Raw genomic sequence first — 18,894 nt, forward strand, 5'->3', positions numbered from 1 at the left:
GTGGGCATGAGAATGCCCCTCTTTCTTCCTGGGATGGGATGTGGGGGCCTAGGTGTGGGCTGTGGAAAGGGTGCACACAGGGGGTGGCCAGGGGGAACTTGACATGTGTTTGGGTTGTCTAGTAACAATAAATGAGTTCTGTTTGTTATCAGACTTATGCCATCTCTCCATCACCAAATCTGCATGTGCATTTCCACACAAATTCTATAAAATAGATCTCAGAGTTCAAGGTGGAATATAGGAAAGGAAAGGTGTGCAAGGACTTTGAAAGTCTGTCATAATTTCCTGGCCCATTATGTATGTACAGTGTACTTTATTGAAGTGCATATCAAGGTCAATCTGCTAAAAATAGAAACAGAAAAGTAAAAATTACTAACTTATAGAAACAGAAAGTAGAAAAGGGCTTTCCAGGGGCTGAAGGTAAGGGAAATAACAGAGAGGTGGGTAAAAGGGTATAGACTTTCAACTGTAAGATGAATACAGTCTGAGGATCTAATGTAAAATGAAGTGGTTATTAGTTGATAAAATTGTATTATTTAGTTGAAATTTGCTAAGAAAGTAGATCTTAAATATTCTCACACACACAAAATCTAAGTATGTGAAATGATGGAGATGTCAATTAACCAGATGGGAGGAAATCCTTTCACAAAGTAAACGTATATTAAATCACTAGGATGAATACTCTAAATATCTTACAATTTTGCATTAGTTGCATGCCAATGAAGCTGAAATTTTTGAAAAATTACATGCTTTTATTCTTTTCCACATTTTTTCAATATTTATTAATATTTTCATGAGTCAGGCATAGTACAGCCCCAGAGATAAATACATGAACAGAATGTGTTCGATCGGTAAAACATGACTTGTTGGCTGCAAAGGACACATAAAACTTTACCGAATTCATGAAATTCAGATAAGACCATAATATGTACATGGGCAGATTAGAAGGTTGAATATTTAATATCATCCAAATTTATTATTGAGAATGTTTTATTTCTTTTTTTATTTGAAAGTACATCAAATAATTAGTTGTAAAGTAAAATTGATAATGTTGAAGATAAGTAAGATCAGATAATAATTGAAATATCTATGATATTTTAATATGAGAGCAAAAAATTATGGTAAATTGTTTTTAGTATATTTATTTTCATTGAGTGGCTACTAAGTCCATATAACACAATATAATTATTTATTCAATTAATGATTACTTCTGAAATGCACTTAGCATGGTTTCCAGGCTTTAGTATTAATTTAGTATTCCAGTCCTTATTTAAGTAAGTATCCTTTTGGCAATTAGAAATACTAATCAAGAAATAAATGCACCATTTAGATTGGAAACTTTAATTTTAAAGGATTGCTTAAAAGGATTTTTAATACAGTAAATCTAAGTTATCTTAAATATTATTAATTAGTTTCGTAGAAAGATTTTTGGATGATGACCCTTTAAGTGAACACTCTGGTGGGCAATCAAAGCATGAATGGGTCATCATTTTCCACTCTTCACATCTCTCCTTACATTGAGAGGTTTCCAATGCTCTTTTATTTGTATCACTAAACTTAAGTTTAGGGAACAATGAGTTAATTAATTATTGAGCAGCCACCACACTTTTACTCTGGATGTCTGCTCATGTTGTGTTTAAAACACAAAACTTATTCCACTGAAGTTCGGTTCTATCCAAGGAAATTGCACTGACTTGTATCCTATTGTTCTGTAATCTGTTAAATAAAAAAGATCGCAGGTGTGCCCGTTGTGGCTCAGCAGGTTAAGAACTAGACTAGTATCCATGGGGATGTGGGTTCCATCTCTGGCCTTGCTCCATGGTTAAGGATCCAACAGTACTGAAAGCTGTGGTGAAGGTCGCAGATGTGGCTTGGATCCTGTGTTGCTGTGGCATAGGCTTCAGTTGCAGCTCCATTTCGACCCCTAGCCTAGAAATTTCTATATGGTGTAGGTGCACACCTAAAAAAAAGAAAAAGAGAGAAAGAAAGAAAAAATTGCAAGAGCAGGTGCATGAGAGCATGCCTTTAAGCAAGTTTCTTCAGGTCTTTGTTCCCAGGAGACCACCTACTAGAATCCATCCTAAAGCATAAAATAAGTTCTTAGAAATTAATTCAAGCTCAATTTGGCCATTTTCTTAGCTGTAGATGAATAATAAGTGTTCCATTCCTAAAAATCATTTAGCCACCTTACAGTTAACTCTTACCCCTACTATATGTCCCCTCATTACACCATACAGCTCCCTTTCTTAGGCAGTACCTGGGTCCTTCCTTTTCTTCCTTTAATTACAAATTTCAGTTTTATTTTCTTTCTAGAAAGTTCAGATCAGGATATACTTTCTTCAGGAAGCAACAGTAAACAAATTTGACCTCACATCATTTTTTTCTTATACTGTTTTTAACTTTATATTTGCCTATATATTTTCAATATACAGTTACAAATGACTTAAAACAAACCTTAGTTATATTTTCATCATTCTGGTTTTACAGGAAAGGTACATACAACACAAATATCATGTCCAAGTTCATACATGGAGAGGAGAGAGCTAATAACTGTCCTGAAATAGGTTTACATTTTTACAGATTATTTATGTGAATGCAGCTTTGTGTGTATACATGTGTATGATTATTCTGATAGACTAATGTTTATTTTTGTCACTTAACATTATTCTTCTTTTGATCTACTAATGTTAATGAATCTATCTAGTTCAATTCATTTTAATTTCTTGGTGTTATTCCACTCTTTAAATATACTATTACATATACATGTTTCTCTGTAATGAACATTTATGAGATTTCCCCCAATGTTTTAGTGTTATAAAACATCCAGTGAACATGTTTTATAAGTCTTGGTCTTTCTGTAGTATATATAAGGAAATTCTGGGGTACAGGGCATGCACAAATTTAGTGTAACAGATATTTTCTTAATCACTCTCAAAAATGAGATTCCAATTAGTACTATCACCAGAAGTTTTAGAATTCCTGTTTCCCCATGTTTTTTCAAACGGTTGCTATTCCCAGAAATATCAAATTAACTATTTGTTTATGTCTATTTCTAGAATTTCTATTATATTTCGGTGACCTATTTTTCTGCCCCTGAATCAGCACCACCTGGTTACATATAGCTTTATAATAAGTCTTTTGCCATCTGGTAAACACTGATCTTAAGCCTTCGACAATTTTATTGTCTACCCTTCACTCATCAATATGAATTATTTCCATTTTGAAGCAGAAAATTAGTTTATTGTAATTCAAAATTAGAAAAAATAACCTATTGGACTGATAAGGGTACAATCATATTCTGAAGTAACAAAATGAATTTCTATAAGTATAACTGCAGATCACTCTCTCTTATGTTTCAGTAACCCTGTTTATTTTCATTTCTTCTCATATTTTTGATAGGCTGGTTCTCAATAAGTTATTTTTATATTTTTCTAGGCAGCCTAAGTTTCTTCAAATATACTTTACAAGTTTTGCATCCGTATTCTCTTGCTTTTTCTTTGCCTGTAATGCCACCATCCTGGCTTATTCTTCATTTATCAATGGTTATATGAAGCCTACATCAAATGCTTCTGCAAAGCCATCTAATATCCTATCCAGAGAGTGTCTGTCCCCTCCATCAAGTTCCTAGGATATCTGTTAATCACATGGAACGTATCAAAAGTGCTTGGGTTACTTCTATAGGACCCATAGTTCCCAGAAGCTTTAAGAAGTAGGCACCTCCCTAACCCCCCACAGTGCAGGCCTGGGGATCCTCTGTAAATGTCCTTACAGGCATCCACTGTCTACTCAAGTCGTACACCTCAAGGGATCTCACCTTGCCACAGTTAGCCCATTCAATTACAGACAGCCTGGTGAGAAAACTCTTCCTTTTCTTATTTATGATATTTTTCCAAACGTGAGTCATTTTCTACAAACTTCATGATTCTCCGCCCATCTTTATATACCACATACACCTCTATATAAATAAAGCTATTTTTAAAGGACCAATACCAAAATTGGAAACTAGTTTCACCTTCCAGAAGTCAGCATACTAAAAGATAACTGGACAGATATGGCCAGTTTCACCTGCTGTAAGGTAACACGAAAGATAAATACAAAGAAAACAAAATAAAGCCGTTAAATCTTATCTAGAGATGTACTCTTTGGCTGAAAACTTTGCTAACATATTTTTCTGAGGGAAAGGGCTGGAAATTAGTGATGTGCTTACTGACATGCAAATGACTTTCTATGTGAAGTGCTAAGAAAGCTTGGAAGCAAATACAAAAGAATAGATTTCTCTTTATGTGAATCAAAAATGTTTACTGTTGTGCTTATTTACTATCTAAAGCAATTACATGTGTCCCTTAAACCAATTTCCTTACCCCCTGTAAGTACAAAGGGGGTAAGAAAAAGTACAAAGTACAAAAGTACAAAGTCTCACAGTGAAGGAAGCATAGATTACATTCATTTGCCTATTTGTTTATAGATACTGGCATTGTCTTTGTGTATATTTGAATACATTTTAAAATGCTTTGCATGTAGCAGGTGTTCAGTAAATATTTGTTGGGGAAGTAGTGTGACAAAAGTTAAAAAGACAAAAACAAAAACTTCAACTGTAACTCCCATATCACTCTACAGATCTGAATCCAAAAATCAATTTCCTACTCATTGATTATATTAATTTTGGAGCTGCAGATTATTGTTACTAAAGGGAGACCTGTAATACTCATTTTCTGTGGAGTGATGTTGATAATTACATGAGGTAACTTATGTCAAGGTATTTGGCCCATCAGCATCATGGGATCAGGCTGATAAAGTGAGTTCAGGAATCAGAAGTTACCTCTTACATCTCTTGCATCCAGTAGTTCTTGCCCCTATTTCCGCTTGGAGAAATTTCCGAAATTCCCAGCCCGCGTTTTTCTTATTTTGTAAAAAAAAAGGATGATAATACAGTCTTCCCTCTCTGAGTGGTGGTTAAGAGTAAGTGAGTAGTACTTTTGGACATTAGTGTCTAGCACGTGACTGTCTCCATGAGCTCATTTTCTGTTATTAATATTATTATTATTATTATTGTTAGTTTCCTTTCTTTCCTTGAATGAAGAATCATTCAGTGTTAATGATTCAGTTCTTTTTCCACTGAAAGTGATTCTTTTTTTTCATTATTTTATAGAAAGTAATTTGGATGGATGTTAAAAATAATTCATTTTGCTTCATTTTTAGATTGAATAGAAATATTTAGCATTCTAGTTTAGGCATATGACCAAACATAAGCTGGGCATAAACATATCTGGCAGGGAGCACTAAAGAACAGTTAAAATGCAAAGTTCTACAGATGTCCATAGACCATGCATTAATGTAATTTCACCTTAATAATGTATCCTTGAAATCATGCAATGAGTGGGTACTCTGTAATTTATCATTAAATCCATATAGTGTTTCGAGTGGATTTTAATGTGGATTTTTGCTCTTTTAAATTAGATCTTTTAAAGTGTTTTAAAAAGGTGATTTTTATTTTTTATTTCCTTAATACATTATTTTCTTTCTACTGTACAGCATGGTGACCCAGTTACACATATTTGTATACATTCTTTTTGCTCACATTACCATGCTTCATAATAAGTGACTAGACATAGTTCCCAGTGCTACACAATAGCCAAGACATGGAAAAAACCCAAATATCCATTGACAGATGATTGGATTAGGAAGATGTGGTCTATATACACAATGGAATACTACTCAGACATAAAAAAGGACAAAATAATGCCATTTGCAGCAACATGGATGGAACTAGAGACTCTCATATTGAGTGAAGTAAGTCAGAAACAGAGACAGTAAGAGAGAAACAGATGATTTTTGTTAGTTTACCTATTGATTCCAACATACCTTTTCTAAAGTACAATGTATGATAGATAAATAAATGTATTGTAAATATAAATTCATTTATATTTATATATAAATTACAGTGTATATATATACAAGTGTATATATATATATGTGTGTGTGTGTGTGTATATATATATATATATATATATATATATATATATATATGTCAGGGATCACATTGGTTACTGATATTTTCAGTTATTCTTAGAATCAGCAATTAACATGCTTTTAAACATTTCCTTTATATTCTTCTGGTCAAATTTTCTATCTGTCCAGTTTCTCAATTGTAAGATGAGTACTTCTAAATTAGTTAAATACAATTTGCAAAGTTCACTAATTTATAACATGGCCACAGCCTTTTCAGATCATCAGGCAGAAGCCTACATTAAGTATTAGGGCCTGGAATTCAGTTCTGCAGCTCTCTGGAGAGAATACACTTATACAAAAATAAATAAGTGGTAGGAGTTCCTGTCGTGGTTCAGTGGTTAATGAACCCGACTAGTATCCATGAGGACGTGGGTTCGATTCCTGACTTTGCTCGGTAGGTTAAGGATCTAGCATTGATGTGAGCTGTGGTATAGGTCACAGATGTGGCTCGGATCCTGTGTTGCTGTGGCTAAGGTGTAGGCCAGCAGCTACAGTTCCAATTCAACCCCTAGCCTGGGAACCTCTATCTGCGGTGGATGCAATCCTCAAAAAAAAAAAAAGACAAAAAGTACATAAGTGGTAGAATATGGAATCTGGTGGCCATGCAAGCTTTGGAGAAGGTACTTTGGTCCCCACAGAGAGAAGGTTCAGTGCAGGTCAGAAAGGGATGCAACAACCAGCTGTGTGCAGCCAGCTGGATTCCTGCCCTGTGGATGTGTTCATGGTTTAAGGGAGGAAAAATAATTTCCCATCTATATTTCTGAGCTCTTGGCTGAGGCCCTAGTAATAAAGGACAGATTGACAAGAGAGAAACAAACACATTATGACCATGCATCCCTTATCTATGCCTGGGAGGTACCAGAGTATCTCCCTAAGTAAGTAACCTGAAGAAGTGATTTAGAATTCAGGCTTAGATACCATCTTAATAAGGAAAGGGGAGAGGAATTAAGATTTGCTGGGAAGATACAGGGCCCTGAGAAGGATAGATGGGAGGTGTGATAGTTTGTGACAACATGTGTCTGGGTGTGGTGTCGACTTCTATTCTCCTCTCTGGTGACACGAGTCAGTCCTCCCTGGTTAATGAAACTCCTGGATGGGGGGGGGGTGTCTGTGACAACTGAGATCCTTCTGTAGAATCTGTCTTTAAGCAAATGAGAGTTCACAGAATGTCTCTCCTGCATTTGCTGTGTTCAAGTGCCTATAGCACAGAATAATCAATATGCAAAGTGGCATGTTTTGGTGTCTCATATTATGCTACCCTTCAATAAAACCATGACTTACTGGTTTGATTACAGCAAAATTAATACAATAAATAATCTTTTAAACTACTTTTAAAAATACTTGTAAAGGTAGTGATCGATCTCACTGTTATGAAGGAAATATCTAAATGTTCCTTTTCTTTAATCTTTGTAAATTTTTTTGTTGCCACTTTGCAAACTATTTTATGTCACTTCTTTCACCTCTATTCATTTTAAATGTATCAACCAATTGAAAGTTATCTTCAATTCCAAACTATGAAATAAAAATAACTCCTTAAAAGCTCACAGAAACAGCTAAACAGATAGTGTCTGAAAGTGGACTCTGTAAGAATACCTCTTAAATTATACAAATTACATTTTAATTTGTTATCTACAAACAACTAGATATTTAGTTATGTTTCTAAATTCTACAGGTATGCATTTTTCAGCACCTTATTTCATGATTTAAATTTTTTAAAATCAATAAAAACAAATATATTCATTTTCTTCAGAAACTCTGTTATATCATTTTTAATAGAAAAATGTACTAATTGCTAAATGGTGGAGTAAAGAAGGAAAAGCTCTAAGAATCAACACATATTTATATAGTTTGTTATATATTATCTCATTTAATCTTCACATAAGTTTCTAAGAGTTGAATTTACTCTCAAATTTCAGATAAGGAAATAACTCAGATGGAACAAATACATGCTTAGGGCGATGTAAATAGTATGTAATAGGAACAAGATTGAAAACCATGAATTTCATTCTCTGACCTTGGTGTTGAAGGACATATATCTCAAAAGTGAAGGAGGAATGACAAATTAATTTAATCAAATCTTATCCAACACCAGCTGAATGCATGACATGATCATGGGACACATAGTGGCTCCACTATATTTGTTTATTCAGTTTATGTTTTGAGGACCTATCTGTACTACTTGAGGGAGTTAAAGCAATACACCACCCAAGGACCCTATCCTTACGTGGTTTCTATTCTAGTAGAAGTGACAGAAAATAAACAGATGGATAGTTAATGCTAGGTGGAGATAAGTGTTATGAATAAAAATGAAATTGCGGAGAGGGAAGTAAGGAAATGGTGAAGGGGTGTGGTGCTATTTTATATGACACAGATAGAAATACCTGCCTAAAAGAAAGACAATCCAGTAGAGAACAAACTCCTAGTGCCCTATGGAGCCCTGGCTCTCCTTATTCTTCTAGCCTTACTTAGACATCCCATCTCTCTGCTCCTGACTCCTGCTAGACCCAGAACATGATAGTCAGATACTTTACCCTTCACTGAAATGCTCTCATCCCCTCCACTGAAATACTTCCCCTTACACTGAAGTTCTCCCACTAAAAATGCTCTTACTTTCATGTCCTTGTGGACATTACTCAAAGATTGAGTTTCCAGTTAGCTTTAACAGACTACCTGTCTCAATGACAGCATGTATTTTCATTATCTTCTTTCCTTATGTTATTTAGTTCCTCATAATGTTTCACTTGACACATTCTGGTTTTTTTCTGTTTGTTTCTTTGTTTTTATTAAAGTATAATTGATTTATAATGTTGTGCCTTTTTTTTTATACAGCAAAGTGACCTAGTAATACATACATATACAATATTTTCCTCATACTGTCTTCCATCATGTTCTATCCCAAGAGAGTGGATATAGTTCCCTGTGCTATACAGTATTTATTTTTCTTGTCCCTTGTTTGTGCTTGACATAGGAATAAAAACTCCATGAAGGCAGGATTTTTTTTTTCATCTTTATTGCTGCAGCTCTAGTTCCTATAAAAATGCTCTGTGAGTATAAAGGGCTAAACTAACGTGTTTACTCTATGAATAAACATGATATAATTTAGGCTTTAGGAATATGTATCTTGAGCTAAGCAAGAGAGACAAGAAATAAGGCAGAAGTTGAAAAACTTTAAAATAATCTTGCTATGATAAATCCTGAGATAGAATGCTTGCAATATGGACTATGAACAGATATTTGTGGAAAATATGAGATTTAAAGAAACACAGAGCTATATGCCCTCCATTCCCCCAAAAGAGACATAGGATCTCTGCATCAATGACATTCTTAGTTTTTTTTTTTTTTTTAAGTCAATGCTTTAAAATACTGTGCCAGTATCAATAGAATCAGGGGTGCTGGGACAAATAAATAGCTCAATTTTATATAATAGTTTTAATCAGATCCAGAAGCTTCCTAATTTAGTGTGCTGCAGATTTAGAACTCGGTCTTACATTTGAACTTTGAATTAGAGATACGTTTTTAAGGATCATTGTCTCAAAAATCCCCCCCCCACCATCCCTGAGATATCATCTAATCCATTAAAGACATGAAGCACTCTAGCTTTTCCAATTCATAAATGGAAAAAAATATGTCTATGATTGTACAATATTATTTTAAGTCAAATGCAATTCCATTTGCTCTCACCATATTCCCTAAATTCATTTCCAGTTGCCTGAATTATATGCTTTCTAAATATATTCATCCATCTGTAGAGTCAACAAATATTTATTGGGTTATTTAAAGAAGCCCATGGATGTAACTGCAATGTACTAAATGGCACTGTTATGATTTCTAAAGTCCCCCCTTTTCTGAGTTAATATAAAAATCAATTTGATTTCAGCTGAATGAATGCTAAAGCTACCCACAGAATGCCTGTCACGGAGCAGGTATCCAATAAAAGTGGGTATTAATCTCAGTTTATCATTTATAGCAGCATATCTAGATCTGTATGTAATGCTAGGGTGAGCATAAAAGAATTCTAAGCAAAGGGATTTATAATCTTATTGAGAATATAAAAGAAGAAAAATAATTTCCCCTCCACCCTTATGCATTCTTGGCTCAGAGTCTTATAATACAAAACAGATTAACAAGAGGAAAAAACAAACAGAATTTTATTAAAATCTATCCCTCATGCATACCTGAGAGATGCACAGGGAAAAAAGGAGTGATTTAGAAAAGTGGCTTGGAACTTAAGCTAACTACCATCTTAATAGGGAAAGAGGATGGTATGGTAGGTCTCTTAGGGGAGAGCAAATGGTTTTTAGGAAAGATGAATGGGCCCTTAGAAGAGTAAGGAGATGTGATAGTTTATGACAAAGTGAGTTGAGGTGTAATGTTATTTCTAGACTCCTGTCTGGTGACAGGAGTCAGTTTTCCTTGATTGATGAAACTCCAGTGGAGGGGATTTATGACAATTGAGTTCCTTTTGCTGGACCTATGTATGTACAGAGAAGAGGTGTTCAGAGAACACCTCTCCCTAGATTGGCTGTTTTTCAAGTGCTGATAGCACAAAATAATCTATGTACCAAAGTGACATATTTTTGGGGTGGCATATTCTACTACCCTTCCTGAGTTACAACAAGAAACAACCATAAAACAACCAAAAAAAAAAATGCAACACACACATCATTCCAAATCTTCTCAGCTAAGAAGAATAACCAGTTAATCTTATTTACTAGTTTTCTAATACCAGCAATGAAAAGAGCCTGATTTGTGGAATATGAAACCAAAGTCAAAGTGTCATCAGTCTCTTTCCATTTTTTACCTCTGTTGGAAAGATAGATTATACTCCTGATCTAGGTGTCCCCAGCCAAGTTTAGTATGAAAAATGATTGACAAAGCACTACCTCTTCTCCTGGCCCATATTCTCCCCTGTGGACCCTACTAAGATCCAACAGCAAGAGAACTGGAGGATCTAGCCCAAGCTTCAGGGGGCCATTTCTGCAACACTGATGGAGAGATCTGTCCACACTGGCCCCATTTCATGATAACTATCTAGGCTTCTTTCTACACACCCCCCTTCATGTCATCAAATGTTAAATTGGTCTGCATTTTCTCTCTACCACTTACTTATATCAAAAGTGAGACTTCTATCCTTCCCCCTCTGAAACAAACAATTCAAGAGATTTGAAATTTAATTATTGGCCCAGTAGCTTTGTCTTCATCCAAGTAATCAAAATTTAGTTGGGCTGGGAATAAAAACTTGTTTTGACAAGATTATGTGGATCTTTCTCACCCACAGCATATGGAAGTTCCCAGGCTAGGGGTCACATCGGAGTTGCAGCTGCCGGCATACACCACATACACACAGCAACTCGGGATCCAAGTCGAGTCTGCAACATACACCACAGCTCATGGCAATGCCGGGTCCTTAATCCACTGAGCAAGGCCAGGGATCAAACCTGATTCCTCAATACTAGTCAGATGCACCACAACCGAAACTCTAATTATGTGGATCATTATAGTCATCTTTATTTAATGTATTGAAAGTGTTACATTCTAAATTAAAATGACTCTCCTCTCTTCCTCATCTCCAAAAGTGAGCTAACCAAAAAGAGAACACATTTTTTAAGAGCTTGTTATACATTAGAGAATTTTACAAAACAAAACAAAACAAAACAAATTTCACTACACTATAAATAATTTGAATGAATCCAGTAAAATGTAACAAAGGTTGTGAAAGTGGGAAAAATATCTTTCAGTAGAATAAGTATTTTGAAACTTGTTTGCAAGATTTTTCATAACCAGTGGTGCTTTCTAACTAATTATCAAGGCTATGGAAGCCAAACTCTTTCTTATTCTCATGGAGTTTTTCTGCTTCCTATTAGAACAAAAGCCAATAAGTCTTATTCTTTCTCCAATTGTCTTACTTACTATTGCCCTTTAAACATGTTTTCCTGTTGATTCTTATTGCTTTAAATAGCATGGGATTTCCACTTGCCCAGTTAAGCTCTCCAGCTGTGTTTCTGGCAAATTTGTTTTTCCCTAAAGATTTTTTCCTTTTTCTCCTGCTGTGCGTATGCAGCAATGCTTGCCAAGGGGCTTCTCCTGCTTGCAAGCTTAGTGTAAAATGGTGCTCACAACAACCTATGTTGTTTTATCTCTTGGTGTTGCTATACCTCTGAGTGTGCAAAAGACATCCCAGCCTCCTTCAAAATCTCTTTCATGGCTAAGTTTTTCTGTTAGTAGCACATGAAGTGGTCCAAGAATTAACTTCACTGTTAGGAACCTAAATCTGAGTGTGACTCAATACATGTCAAAAACTGTGATGGAATTTTCATCCAATTAAAAACTGAAAGTATTTCCTATATAAAAGTGTTTAATTTTAAAGTGCATAGAGTATGTAAAATAAACTCAGAATGATGACTGGGTCACCGAAAACATTTCTCTGTAAATGCTCACATTTTTCTAAAAGTTTTATTCCTCTGGGAATGTGTTGCCCTTTTAATGCCTATTCAAGTTTCTTTTTTACTGTTTGCCTTAGCTAGAATCCTCTTCTATTTCCTATCTCAAGAGGCAACTCCATTTAACTGAGGTATCTTTCATCATTCTTGAAATTCAGTTGCAAGGCTGCTACTTTTCCAGGCTGTAAAACCTGACTACAGCATTTTCCATAAACCAACTGGAAAAAAAAATCATTCCAAATGGACATTCTTCTCAAATAGCAAATTTTAACTGCCATCATGTTGGAATGTGCCTTTGAGAATTAAGTATCACAGATAGGGAAAAGTTGCAATTGCCATGGTAAGTGGACATTACTGTATTGTTTTCAATCTCTCTCAACATTAGTGGCTGTTTAGAGACTCATTTTCTGTGAAGAGAAAAGAAAATGCCTTTGTGCTGTGTAAAGTTTACACCATTATCATTTGGTCATGTCAGGCATTTTGTTTTTAAAATGATATTTTCATCATGCTTTTTAAAAATTCATTCCAATATAAATACTTATGCAGCACCGAAGTAGGGGGCCACTAGCTAAGAGGTTGAAGGTCAGATTTTAAATGTTTTTACCATGTAAAAGGAAAGGGGATCTTTAACATCCTACTTTTCTATTCCCATATTGCTCTTATGTAAGCCAATGTAATATTCATTTGAGAGCTGAGGAAACTGGGACAGAGAAAAGCTAAGTGATTTGCCCTAGAACACACAGAATAGAATGGCTAGGCTGGGATTACAACCTTGGCACATCAATCTGAGACTGCATTTAGCTTACTGGCCCATTCCTTGTCTGAACAAATAACAGACAATGTTAACATGATCAACACTTAATGAGCAGTGACACCAACATGATTCACCACTTCTCATGGAATCTAAGCTACTCCCAGTGAGGAAGTTAAGAGGATTTGGAACCGAGATTCAATTTTTATGGTCATGAAGACGTTGCATATTTCTACTTAAATGTGCCAAGTGCTAACTCTGTAATCAGAAATTAAAAGCAATTTCCCAAATTATCTTACTTTCTAGGAGACACATGCTTCTCTTTTATATTCATATTTCCCATAACAGGGAACACAGGGAACAGGTCTGAGCAAAAATGAGATGCTTAGTTCGTATTTTAATTTTAGGGAATGAAATTAGTGAGCTAACTATATAATTTGCTGTTTCCTTCCAGTCTCTGTGCTGACATCTCTGTGTTGTATCCAGGACTGTTGTGAGTAGTATTATAAAAGTGTTAAATGTGATTATCTTAAAAACAATTACATCAATTATATGACTTGCAATATAAAATTGGGTTCATTTCACAGCTTTAGCATCAGATAGGCAATTTAAGGGTAAAATCTATAATAGGTTCTCAAAATATGGACTTGAACTAAATTTCTAATGTCCTCATGTTTTTGGGCAAAGTCTGAGAGTCTTTTTTTTTTCTCTTCTTGGTCAAACTCAGATTTATTTGTCAGTTCTTACTGCCATTTGTAAGGTGCTCAAACCCCCCTTCCCTATTAGGGTCATGAGGGTACAAACCTGTGACTGAGTCACTTGATCATCCTTTCAGATAATATTTTTTCCTAATAAAACATAAAACAGAGCATCCTTTTAATAGTTTTTATTTTTATCTTTGTCTGATGGCAATTTAAAAACAATTATCTTGTGCATTGTAATCTACTTTAACCTCTTCTTTTTTTTTTCTATTCTCACAGATATTGAAATAGGTCAAATTTTCTTTAGCCTTTCCTGTCTATCAAGAAAGATGCCACATCTAATTATATTCACAACTGCCCTCCTTTTTCCACTCCCACTTCAGAAAATAAATGATAAAACCTTGCTGAAAGAGAGGAAAGTCTGTTTGGGGTTGGAAAGGAGAAGATGGTACTGATACCTATGAGCATTCTAGGTCTTACACATTGAAATACGAATGGAACCAATTTGTGGAAATGGAACCTATGATGAAGTGGCCTGTGGGGAGGAGAGTCTTGGTGCCACAAGTCCTAGAGTCTGGTGCCTGCAAGACTCAGCACAGCTACTTTCAGTTTTACACATGCTGATGTGAGTCAGAATGCTAGCATATCTAAGACCAAGAACAATTCTCTTTGGATTATGATCATCATAACTTGTCTATGTTATTCTCACCTTATAGAGCCCAGTTGACTGACTGATCTTCTGTCATTGTCATTAGTTCCTTAGCCATCACACCTCTGAGAATGCATAACTCATCTCTGGATCCCAAATTTGCCACCTCAACTACTGGTGCCATGTTAAGTGACCTCATTGTTTATGCATTTTCTAGGTAGACTCACACTGGTCCCTGATTTAATGTTCCAACACAAGACTGAACATTCTCATCTGAAAGCCCAAATCTTTGCTTTTCTCTATCCCTCAAAAAATGTCTATGTATTTTCTCCACTTCCTCATTTTTCATTTTCTATTTAGCCCACTCCAACTAAGCCTTTAAAGAGATCTTCAAAGATCTCCTAATTTAACTCTCTTCATAGAAGGTTTTCATTATTTTAATTTCATCTTAGGTGTCACTTCCTTTGTAAGGTGTTCTTGTTGCACCACTTTTAAAGTGGTTTTCCTCCCCTTCCATTATATCACCTTGCATAGTATCTTCATAGCATGTATCACTATTTAATATTTTATTGCTTATATTTTGAATTTATATCATTGTATTTGTCATATCATTATATATTTGATGTATTATTTTTATGTATACCTATATGTATTTATGTTATTTGTTTATTGTGTTTTCACTAAATATGTGAAATTCATAAATGCAGCAAACTTGAATTCTACTTGCACATAATGGTCACTAAAAATATATTTTTATCAAATGAAGGCCTACTTCTGCCTAGAGTCTCAATAATGATGAGAATAAATAATAGTGCCAGGTATATTATAATATTTATAACATTCCCTTGGCCTTAGTCTTCTGTACTGTTGTCCCCTCTGTGAGGCGGGGGAGTAAACCAATGGCTCTGGTACACTAGTTAATTTTCCTCTCATTTCATCTAGCTCAGTAGACTTTACCAGAATTCCCTAGGGCTAGATTATTGGTGATGAGCTATGGTTAGGTGGTTAATGATTAATGAATGATTCATTTATTCTCTTCTAGTATTAATACACTATGTTATTAAATTTACTAAACAAAATAATCCTTTCTGAAAACCAGATTTTTCATACCTTTGGGAAAAAATGAAGAATTCACAAGGTCTAAGTCTATTGGCCAATGCATCTTTCATTTAACTTCATAATGTTTTGCTAAAATTTTTACTCACATTTTGAAAGCATGTATCTTTGTCAAAGAAAATGCAAAGTCCAGATCGAAATCAGCACTTCCCTGAATTGTAAGGAGATAGAAGTAAATGCATTTGTCTTAATGTGAATGCTAATGACCATCTGGATCCAAATAGGCTGAAGACTTGCTTGCCATTATTAAGAAATACTGGGCTCTAGAGGTTATTTGATTCTAACAAATGCTTTTAAACACAAAATATGGTGTCTAATAGAACTGCAAAACTAAGATGAAGGGAGTCCTAATTAAGTAAACCAAGAAGTGTATTCTTTGAAAAACAAAAGAATTACAAAGCAATAGCTTAGAGAATGTTGGATTTATATTTCAGGAGGAGATGGAGACGAATAAGCCAGAAAGACACATCAGTACAGTGACATATTCTTTTAGGAAATTGGGATCATCTCTCTTTCAAGAAGTTTTCTTAGCTGTCCTGAGAAAATAAGTATCTTTGCAAGTGTATGTTTGTTCGATACATTCTTTTAGAGTGACAATAAACACTTAAGGAAACAATTTTCTTTTTTTATGTCTTTTTTTCCTTTTCTTCCTTTCTTTTTTCCCTTTCTTTCTTCTCTTTTCTTTTCCTTCTTTCCTTCCTTCCTTCCCTCCCTTCTTTCTTTCTTCTTTCTTTCTTTCCTTCTTTCTTTCTTCTTTCTTTCTTTCTTTCTTTCTTTCTTTCTTTCTTTCTTTCTTTCTTTTCTTTCTTTTCTTTCTTTTCTTTCTTTCTTTCTTCCTTCTCTTTAGGGATGCACCTGTGGCATATGGAGGTTCCAGGGCCAGGAGTCTAATCAGAGCAGCACCTGCAGGTCTATAGCACAGCTACAGGAACACTGGATCTGAGCGCAGCCTACACCACAGCTTGCAATAACACAGGATCCTTAACCCACAGAGTGAGGCCAGGGATGGAATCTATATCCTTATGGACCCTATACCAGGTTCTTAACCTGCTGAGCCACAATGGGAACTCCAAATTTTCTATTTTATTTATGGAATTCTCATAATGCCAAGAGAATCCAAATATTTCAGAAAACAGGTCAACATTTAACATTTTAGGCAAAGGTAGAAGTTTCAAATATAGGATGGTTTGCTTAATCTTTTAGAGTTATATGCTGTTATTTATCTTTGCTACTGCTACAATTCTGCCGTAACCTCTATGAAAGCATTTATGATCTTGAAAAACACTCAGATCTGTGAGACTTAAGAAAGAGGGAATATTTTAAAGAAAACTCTAACCTTGCTGTCTTTCTACAGCTCAAATACTGCATAACACAAAGTATTTTATGATCAATGGTAATACACTAATAATGTTAAACTTATCTTTTTTTAAAGAAAATGTTCAATTTCTTGAGGTTTTAAAATAACTTTAATTAAATAACACATTTTTATGTTTTCTTGACAGTCTTTTTTCCTGGCCTTTGGTTATGCTATTTTTTAATTGTTAGAGATATTTGATGTATTTACTGAATTTCTGTAGCTTTACCAAAATTTCAGTTTTGCTGCTAAAAGATCATTTTCTTTGTAATATGTCTTATTTTGGAGCCTTGAGTTCTCATTTCTTTTCTAAGACATGTTAATCTCACCTTCATGTATAAGTAGAATTTGCAGGAAATAGTATATTCTGAAAAGGAAGTTTGCTTCCTTAAAGGCAATGCATGATCTGAATAGTCACAGCATTTTACTTGTGACTTCAGAGACCAGCTACATCAGGGAAAGTCTCCTACTTGTCAATTAGACATATTCAGGCTTCTGAATTCTTGTGCTTCCCTATCACATCCATATTCTTCTCTTCTCAGGAACAAGGCTCTTTCTTGCTCTTCTCTTTATTTGTGGTGGTATCTAAAGTTCCCTTCATCCTTTTCCTATGTTTTCTGCATTGTCAGAACTATAAAAACCTCCACCAGAATCTTCAGACAAAGTAAATTCCTGTGGTACTATGTTATCTGTTATATCACTTCACGTTTCATAGCTGTTAGTACGTTTCACATCTCCCCTCCAAGTCAGAATAGAGGACTAAAGCTTTTTGGCTAGTTTCAAGGAAATATTAAATATTAACTAAAATAATAATAATGATCATTAAAAAAAGGTAATTCTCTATATTATGAAAAAAAATTTTGTTGATCATCTCAGAGTATTACCTCTTCTAAGATGTTAAAATTATGATTTAATACATGAAGCTATTTTTATTATAGTAAATATAATATACATCACTCATAAAGAATTGGAAATATAATTTTTAACAGTGCATTGATACAATTGAAGTTATAGCTCTAAAAGAAAAACAAAAATGGGAGAAAATCAAATAACTGATTGTTTTGAAGTTCTCAATATATAGTCCAATGTTTTATTTAAATTAGGATTGGACCAATGAACACCATAACTTAATAATTTTATGTTACACATTTTATATTACTTGGGTAATTTCAATTCTTTATTAATGTAATTTTTGCTTTGGCGTAATTTATCAGCATTATTTCTGTTGTGTTAATTATTATTATTATTATTTTGTCTTTTTGCCATTTCCTGGGCCACTCCTGCAGCATATGGAGATTCCCAGGCTGGGGGTCGAATTGGAGCTGTAGCCACTGGCCAACGCCAGAGCCACAGCATGTTGTGTTAATTATTTAATAACATTCACAACCAAAGAAATCTGAGAAAAACCTAAAGAGAAAAAAATTGAATAATCATTGTCCCATAGAAAATTATATTTTATTAAAATTAATGTTTCCATCCTTCAGCTAATAAATATGTTATTCTAAAAATTGTATATCCAGTGAAAATTCATTTGACATTATTATCCATATTGTTTAGGTTGTGTCAGACAGCAGATAATGTATTTGCTCTTTGAAAGAATTTATTTAGAACCTAAATTTATATATTACCAAGAATATCATCTCTTTTCCAAAACTGACTTCTGCTGATATCATCATATTATGTCCTAGGATAGTAAAGATACTTTTGGTTCTTTCAGAGATGAATTTGGTACTGGTAACTCATTGAAATAGAACTAAAATAAATAATCAACAAAGTTTTAATTAAATAGCTACATCTATATAATTCTAAGTAAAAGTGATTTTTTTCCACAGGTTTTTGCAAACACACAGACATTTTATTAAAGCATGTATAGT

At 34.3% G+C, this 18,894-nt stretch overlaps 1 protein-coding gene across 1 annotated transcript in view; it reads left to right on the forward strand.

The window, feature by feature from the left end:
• Nucleotides 1-18,894, forward strand: part of SGCZ (sarcoglycan zeta) — a 1,009,275-nt gene that overhangs the window by 578,623 nt on the left and 411,758 nt on the right. The window lies entirely within an intron of this gene.

Source organism: Phacochoerus africanus, chromosome 3 (genome assembly GCF_016906955.1).
Source record: "Phacochoerus africanus isolate WHEZ1 chromosome 3, ROS_Pafr_v1, whole genome shotgun sequence".
In the NCBI taxonomy this organism is placed as follows: domain Eukaryota; kingdom Metazoa; phylum Chordata; class Mammalia; order Artiodactyla; family Suidae; genus Phacochoerus; species Phacochoerus africanus.